This window comes from Penaeus chinensis, chromosome 36 (assembly GCF_019202785.1).
Source record: "Penaeus chinensis breed Huanghai No. 1 chromosome 36, ASM1920278v2, whole genome shotgun sequence".
In the NCBI taxonomy this organism is placed as follows: Eukaryota; Metazoa; Arthropoda; class Malacostraca; order Decapoda; family Penaeidae; genus Penaeus; species Penaeus chinensis.
Genome location: NC_061854.1, coordinates 10,910,488 through 10,917,350, shown reverse-complemented (window position 1 = coordinate 10,917,350; position 6,863 = coordinate 10,910,488). Strand labels below are relative to the sequence as shown.

The following is a 6,863-nucleotide window of genomic DNA, read 5'->3' as shown; positions in this document are numbered from 1 at the left end:
ACTCACTCACTCACTCACTCACTCACTCACTCACTCACTCACTCACTCACTCACTCACTCACTCACTCACTCACTCTCACTCACTCACTCACTCACTCACTCACTCACTCACTCACTCACTCACTCACTCACTCTCTCTCTCTCTCTCTCTCTCTCTCTCACTCACTCACTCACCCACTGAATCTCTAGTACATCTTTAGTAACAATCCAGCTCATTTCAAGTGTTATCTTCAGTTGTAACTGGTGTATTCCGCTAGTACTAGGTATGCACCATACTCTCTAATGCTACTAAAGTGGTGTAATAAAAGCTTCATAGTTTCCATAGTTTAATAAAACTTGTCAAAATTCACAGGAGAAAGAGATTAACTAATATAAGTATTTCCACTTCCTGTTCTAGGAAATTTTACATTGGAAGGTTTTGGGATAGAGATCAATTTGTACAACAGTACAACCACAAGTCTTATAAATGAATATTTTGTTTCTGTGACTTAATTAAACCAAAGTAATCAAACATTACCACTGACAACTGCCTTATATAAACTGGTATAACTACATCTAATAATACATTTTCTTTTATATAAATCCTACAAACATGTTATTGAAAGACTTAAATACTGGTTGCTGCTAAATACACATTACAAAAATGAGCTTAGGCACTCTAAAGACAGTATTTGATATTAATAATCAGTACACTGTAAGCAGAAAAGTGCTATCATAAATTTGTTTCTATACAACAAAATGGAAAAATAGGCAGTTATGGTAATGCTTTTATATAACTATTTCATGGTAGAAAAAGCCACAATGCACAAACATGATTTAATGAAAAGTGAGACAACATTTTGAAGAGGAAAGGTGTACAGAAGCAAAGTGGATGGCATTAGGGCATAGTTGGAGGATTTGGGAAGCAATGAAACTGTAGGCAGGAGAAAAAGTTCTGTTGAGGTTGAATCAGGCCGTCTGTTGGCATGGACATCAGACAATATGTCCAGCTGACCAATTCTTCTGGCAGCCTGTGTCACACTGATGGCAGAAAAGGTTGTTGTTTTGTTCCTTGGATACAGCATTTTTATCTTGAGACAGATGCTTAGTGAGACTAATGCCTATGTTTACCATGTTGGTTATCCTTTCTTCCACTTCCACTACTTCCTCTCACTTTCCTCTTTAGCACTTCACTTCTCAATAAATCTTGTTTGTGCATTGTCAACATAGGAAAGTGTTTTACCATTCAACTCAATCACAGTTTGAAACATCTGAACACTTATTAGATTCACAATGAAAAATATGAAGTACCTGCTTGCCCATCCACTGTAAATTAATATGGATTCGAACTTTATTTTCATGTCTAAGGAACAGAATTTAATACCTTATAACAATTCCTGGTAAAGATGAATTATTAACAAAATGTGCAGTATGTAAATAAACAATATAAAACTGGTGAAATAGATTCTGTGGAAAAGTGTATACCATAATATACTAATATGTACAGACTGAGTATTAGGGTTGGGTAGTGGGAGCCATCTCCTAAGAATCTTCTTTCCCAATATGAGACCTGCATCCCAATATATATATGTGTGTGTGTGTGTGTGTGTGTGTGTGTGTGTGTGTGTGTGTGTGTGTGTGTGTGTGTAAACATGTAAAGATGTACATACAGACACAGACACAGACACACAGAAGAGAGAGAGAAATAAATGAATGTATCTGCTATTCAACCATTTGCTGATCAACATCCATTCAAGCAATGTCAAACTACATATACATTAATATGGCATCTAGCATCCAATACTATGGACTATGCATCTATTGGGTGTTGTAGGATAATTTCCCTTTGGAAATATACATAAGTGCAAACCAGAATTACTTGGGCAATACAGGCACACTATATATTTCATGTGGTTATATAATATGGTGTTCACAATGCTTCATTTGCATCATGTCCTAATTCACAGAACATATGGAAGCTTAGCAGCCAATGAGTGTACACAGTGAACAATGGTACCCTGCCTTCTTTACACACTTACAACAATTAAATAATAAAACAATTAAGTAATGCTAAAGCTGCCTCTACAGTAACAGATGAAAAGAATCAGTTAAGGATGTGCTAAATAAAAGAATACACTTCTTCAGAGAAAGAAGGGGACAGGATAGAAATTGATTAACGTCAGGAAATTAAAAAAGAAATCAAGCATAAGGAGGATAATTATTAGAGAGAGCTCTATTTGTAAACATATAGTTCTGCAGGAACAAAATATTATCTATAAAGCATATATAGCAAGGCCATAAAGCTCTCTAGTAAATCCTGTATAATTCTGAACAGCTTCTAAAGACTTGTGTCCTTAGTTACTCTATCTGAAATAAGATGCAATTAAGCAATGTCTTTCTTATCTAACAAAAGTGATACAATTATTTACATAACATATTTTGAATAAGAAACAAAACCTAAGAATTACAATTTCTCCTGTTCTTCACAATGTTGTACTGCAAACTGAATTTTTGCAACAGATTCAGGTGAAAAACATGTACCCTGAACATGAACAAGAATACAACTAGGGAAATGCTCATAGGTAACTTTCTTCGTACAAATAGGAATTCTTTCAGCTGTTACATTCAAAGTATGCTAGAAAATGTAGAGATCACATGCAAAAACTTCAATATATCAATTTCATAATATGATGAAGCACAAGGGACTAAACCCTGAGTTACTACATTATTTAGTCTCACTTCTGATTTGTACTCTCCACTATGTAACTAAAGAGTAATGTATATGCATTATTCACTATCTACTGTTAGTGCCGACTTATTTACTTGGTTTACTCAGTGCAAGATTTGGAAATTTTGAGGCCCTTGGGTTGCTTGTAAGTGGGGAGGTCTGTCTGACCTACTAACTAATAAAGATGCAAAATATAGAATGAGTTAAGCTAAACATTTGTTCCAAGAACTATCAGTTAGAAATATATCTTCGACACTTTTTTTTTCTGAACTATGCGGAGGCCTCCAGGCAATTGCCCAACTTGCCCATTTCTAAATTCGGCTCTGGGTCTACTAGTCTAAAAGAAGTTTCTCTGGATGTAAAGGAAAACATATACATTCCACACAAGGCAGCTAAATATGTCAAAACTTTACTCAGCACATATGCCTAAAGATTTCTCTTGAATGGTATTTTTCTTTTACTTTGTTTTTAAATTTGTTGAAACAAAATGATAAAATGCATTTCAGAATGAATGGCACAATAATGCTGAAAAGCAAATCCAGACAGTTTGTTTAACATATTTTCATGGTCTCCCTTTCTCCAATAAAGGTTTTTTATGCTCAATTCACAACCAAAATTATACTACAAGGATATTATTAATAATACTGGAATACTAATTTAAAGTACATAAAAAATAAAGAGGTCCTCTAATTCTACCTAATTTCTAGATCTAATATAATTTCCAGATAAAATCTTTAGAGCAATATAAGAACATTGGCTATGAGCCTAAAAATATCAATTCATGAAAAGAAGAAGAAGAAAAAAAAAACATATGTGCATATTTGTAAGCACATTCTCTCCTTCACACAGACACGCACACACACGTTATAACACTGATGAGAGCAGCACACAAACACACACACATACTCGCTCAAAATATCACACAAAAATACACACATATGATTACAATGTTGATTATAAAAGCTGAGGCAATATGGTAAAATATCTAAAAATGATATATTTTCTGTAATGCAATACCCTTATCATTGCCTTAATGCTACAACTATAAGAGATTCTTTGATGAATATTAATTTAAAATTGTAAATTACAGTTACTGCTGAACAGCTTCTATTAATCTAATATGTAATTGCTATTCTACAGACTTTAGAATATATATTCCCTTCAAAACAAGAATATGTACAATTCCATCTTACCTTCCATGTCAGATGGTAAGGTAAAATACTTTTATCACATATAAATCCTAGTGACCTACTATGAGCTAGATCAAATAAAAAGGCTTCTTTGAGGCACTTGAGCATTTGTTTAGTTAAAATCATAAAATCTACAACTCAATACTTCAAATGCATTGCACAACTGAAATTCAATCAAGGAAGACTGCAGTTTGGCTTTTGGCCTCTGCCAAATTGCAAGACACTATACTAATGTAATGAAATAATGTCTTACTCCTGGTTCCTATAAATGGACAAATATATAATTAAATCAGTACACAAATGTGAGAGATTAAAAAAAAAAAAAAAAAAAAAAAAAAAAAAAAATGTATGAGAGAAAGACTGAAAGATATAGAGAGAAGGGTAGGGGAGGGCAGGAGCAGGCAAGCAAAAAGCAAAATGGTAGTTCTGTAGTTCTCTACTGTTGCTTGTCTCAAAAAAATCTACTTGCATAAGTCTTTGTTAAGGTGCTATTTATGTGGGAGGGGTGTCTCAAAGTGGGCAGTTATTCTAGAAATTATATCATTACCATCTCAAATATTATTATAATTTGGATCATATTATGTATTTTTTATACCAAAGTGCTCCTATATTGACAATGAAAACACATACAGTATGAGTGATGGTGCTTGTTATCTAACTTTTAAAACTAAAGTATAATAAATTTGCTGACATACGTACGAGTACTTAGTTTTCTGTATAACACACCTACCAAATACTAAGTAAAATGACAATTACAGATGTTTTATGTACACATCTACCCAAGTTATAACTGCAATTTGCAAAATGCAAAAGCAAATGAGCACAAGCAATCAGAATGTTTTGCATTCACACACACACAAAAAAAAGTACTTCCACATATATGATCTTGTAAAGAACCTCATGTGAACCAAAATGGTTATAGAAGTATCCCAATTGCTTGAGCAGCATCTAAGAGCTTTTGTGATAATCAGCTTATTTCATATGCTGTTTAGGAGAGGTGGGAGTAGCTGTCAAGCACTTTATTAATATAGTCTTATTATGAAGAAATTTGTTGTGTTTCCATCTAACAATGCTTGTCATTATAAATATATATACTGTAGACTGGTGATAAAAATTTTATACAATAGCAGGTGTATATGTTGTAGATTTTGCCATTAGTGATATAAAAATGAAATTTCTTGGGAAATCTTCCTTTTCACAAATACTATAGTATTTGAAAATGTCTATTTTATGGACATATAATAAATAAAAATAAAAAAAAATCTTGAAAGGTGCAATAATACAAAGCTGGACAATAAATAAAGAAGGATTCATGCTATACATGCTGAAAAGATATTGTCAGGTTCTTTTTGGAATAGAAAGACAAGAAATTAAGAGAAAAGAAAAGAAAGAAAGAAAGCAAAAAAAATTAGCTGTTAATCTGCTGGTGACTGGTGTCAAGACATAGTTGATGGTCAAGCTATTGGCCTAAGCCTGGGTGTCAACAAATTGTTAGGGCTCTTTGTAGCTTTGACTATGCTCTTAAAGGTGCAGACAAGGCATGCACTGTACATGACCTTTTATCACGTGATTATCAGAATGTACTATAAAGTCTGCTGCCCTAACATAGAATCCACTCTTACCGAAAGATATAGATGAATTCTAAAGAACAGCCTTAAGATGGGACCAGTTCTAAGGAACATGAGTTCTGAAGAAGGACTGAACAACATAAAGCTTATAATACTAAGGGAAAGAGAGAAATGAAAAATGGAATGACAAGATTATGCTCTACAATAGAAGGTGATAATGATATTCAAAGATATTTAGTATTATAGATATAACTATCTGGAAAAAAATGTGTGCCAATAATATAAATTAATTTAGGAAGTCATATGATAATCTAAATATAGTTTCTCTCATAACAAACACAACTGTGTAATATTATAACAATAATTATAATATTACATATAAAATTGGACTAAAGCAAAATTATAAGGCCTTTTTGAGACTCTACAGTCACTGGACAGGACTGCATTCAAACACCAGATTAATCACATAAGTAAAAACATACATTCATTATAACTAATTCTACCTTAATTCTAGTAGCCAGAGACATGGCTAGAGATAACTAAGTGACTGAACAACCAATACATTACACCTTTAAAACAACCCCAATGTAAATGTTTTAGGATAAGTGTCAAATGGTGATTGTGGTCTATTCAATCACTTGGTCATGGCTGGCAGAAACACTAGCTACTAAAGGTGGGGGATGGGTGGGGGGCAAATAAGTGCTTACAGGTGTGTAGATACGACACAGAAGAGTTGGCTACAATCAACAGTGTAATGACCTTAATGACCACTGCTGCTGATAAATTAAATGCCCCAGAAAAATGATAACATGTAAGGGGTAACACCTACATGGATGCAGAAAAAATATGAAAATCATGAGGCATCTGTGGAAATAGATGAGGACTTCCTTCCAAACAAAGTTCCAGTCCCGCATATTCTGAGTGCTATTACCACCTCTCAACAGAAAACAGCATATGTCTAATGTTTTGTCTTTAAACACATATACTGTACATACATAAAAAAATATATAAGTACATATATACACACATAAGCATGCAGACACACACACACGCACACGCACACATACAAATACACATTCCTCTGTACAATTCTAAAGTCTTGAATTAGATAATATACTACACCCATAAGCAATTATTTAAATTTCTTAAAAAAAAAAAAAAAAAAAAAAGCTGAGGAATGATCATATTAAAAGCCTTGTTCACATGTAAATTGATAACCTATGCACAGCCAAAGATCCTTCTTATCTAACTTGAAATAAAGCTACTTAAGGGATATAAGCTTTAGTCAAAGGCTGAAGCTGGGACAGGCACTTCTGGATGTTGAAGTTTATTTGATGTATGGTCTTGGGATTTAAAAACAACCTCTTGGTACTATCTGTGGGTTTTGTTTACGTGCCT

The 6,863-nt window shown here is 33.3% G+C and overlaps 1 protein-coding gene across 1 annotated transcript in view; it reads right to left on the bottom strand.

Annotated features, from left to right (window-relative positions):
* Window positions 1-313: 313 nt before the first annotated feature.
* Window positions 314-6,863, bottom strand: part of LOC125044962 (histone deacetylase 11-like) — a 17,176-nt gene continuing 10,626 nt past the window's right edge. The window contains exon 9 of the mRNA XM_047641937.1: window positions 314-6,863. This exon is cut by the window's right edge and continues 2,449 nt beyond it. The gene's annotated coding sequence lies outside the window, so the exon portion shown is untranslated.